Here is a 2,068-nt window from a genome sequence, read left to right as displayed (position 1 = left end):
TTTCCCTCCCCCCGTTCCCCTCCCCCCCGTTCCCATCCCCCCTGCCCCCGTTCCCCTCCCCCCTCCCCCCGTGCCCCTCCCCCCCTCCCCCCGTTCCCCCTCCCCCCCGTTCCCCTCCCCCCTCCCCCCGTTCCCCCTCCCCCTCCCCTCCCCCTTCCCCTCCCCCCTCCCCTCCCCCTTCCCCCCCCGTTCCCCCTCCCCCGTTCCCCTCCCCGGTCCCCTCCCCCCGTTCCCCTCCCCCTCCCCCGTTCCCCTCCCCCTCCCCCCCGTTCCCCTCCCCCTTCCCCCCCATTCCCCTCCCATTCCCCTCCCTGTTCCCCTCCCCGTTCCCCTCCCCCCGTTCCCCTCCCCCCGTTCCCCTCCCCATTCCCCTCCCCCCCGTTCCCCTCCCCCGTTGCCCTCCCTGTTCCCCTCTTCTCCCCTCCCCCCTCTCTTCTCGCCTCCCCCCTCTCTTCTCCCCTCCCCCCTCTCTTCTCCCCCCCGTTCCCCTCCCCCCGTTCCCCTCCCCCCCCGTTCCCCTCCGCCTCCCCCCCATTCCCCTCCCCCTCCCCCCCGTTCCCCTCCCCCTCCCCCTCCCATCCCACCCACCCCTCCCCCTCCCATCCCCCCCACCCCTCCCCCTCCCACCCCCCACCCCTCCCCCTCGCCCCTCCCCCTCACCCTCCCCCTCCCCCTCCCCCACCCATCCCCCTCTTCTCCACCTCCCCTCCTCCCCCTCTTCCCCACCTCTCCTCCCCCCCTCTCTTCTCCCCTCCCCCCCTCTCTTCTCCCCCCCTCTCTTCTCCCCTCCCCCCTCTCTTCTCCCCTCCCCCCTCTCTTCTCCCCTCCCCCCTCTCTTCTCCCCTCCCCCGCTCCCTTCTCCCCTCCCCCCCTCTCTTCTCCCCTCCCCCCTCTCTTCTCCCCTCCCCCCTCTCTTCTCCCCTCCCCCCTCTCTTCTCCCCTCCTCCCCTCTCTTCTCCCCTCACCCCTCTCTTCTCCCCTCCCCCCTCTCTTCTCCCCTCCCCCCTCTCTTCTCCCCTCCCCCCCTATCTTCTCCCCCCCTCCCTTCTCCCCTCCCCCTCTCTTCTCCCCTCCCCCCTCTCTTCTCCCTTCCCCCCTCTCTTCTCCCCTCCCCCTGTCTTCTCCCCTCCCCCCCTCTCTTCTCCCCTCCCCCCTCTCTTCTCCCCTCCCCCCTCTCTTCTCCCCTCCCCCCCTCTCTTCTCCCCTCCCCCCTCTCTTCTCCCCTCCCCCCCTCTCTTCTCCCCTCCCCCCTCTCTTCTCCCCTCCCCCCTCTCTTCTCCACTCCCCCCCGTTCCCCTCCCCCCCGTTCCCCTCCCCTCCCCCCGTTCCCCTCCCCTCCCCCTCCCCCCGTTCGCCTCCCCCCTCCATTCCCCTCCCCCTCCCTCCCCGTTCCCCTCCCCCTCCCCCCGTTCCCCTCCCCCTCCCCCCGTTCCCCTCCCCCTCCCTTCTCCCCTCCCCCTCTCCCTCCCTTCTCCCCTCCCCCCCTCTCTCTTCTCCCCTCCCCCCTCTCTTCTCCCATCCCCCTTCCCCCTCCCATCCCCCCTCTCTTCTCCCCTCCCCCCTGTCTTCTCCCCTCCCCCCCTCTCTTCTCGCCTCCCCCCCTCTCTTCTCCCCTCCCCCCTCTCTTCTCCCCTCCCCCCCTCTCTTCTCCCCTCCCCCCTCTCTTCTCCCCTCCCCCTCTCTTCTCCCCTCCCCCCGTCCCCCTCCCCCTCCCTCCCCGTTCCCCTCCCCCCTCCCTCCCTGTTACCCTCCCCCCCTCTCTCCCCGTTCCCCTCCCCCTCCCTCCCCCCTCCCTCCCCGTTACCCTCCCCCCTCTCTCCCCGTTCCCCTCCTCCCTCCCTCCCCATTCCCCTCCTCCCTCCCTCCCCATTCCCCTCCTCCCTCCCTCCCCGTTCCCCTCCCCCCCGTTCCCCTCCCCCCCGTTCCCCCCTCCCCCTCCCCCCGTTCCCTTCCCCCCCGTTCCCCTCCCCTCCCCCCCGTTCCTCTCCCCCCCGTTCCCCTCCCCTCCCCCCCGTTCCTCTCCCCCTCCCCCCCGTTCCCCTCCCCCTCCCCCCCGTTCCCCTCCCCC

The sequence above is a fragment of the Myxine glutinosa genome, chromosome 7, assembly GCF_964187855.1.
Source record: "Myxine glutinosa chromosome 7, kmMyxGlut1.1, whole genome shotgun sequence".
Lineage (NCBI taxonomy): Eukaryota > Metazoa > Chordata > Myxini > Myxiniformes > Myxinidae > Myxine > Myxine glutinosa.
This window is presented reverse-complemented; position numbering follows the sequence as displayed.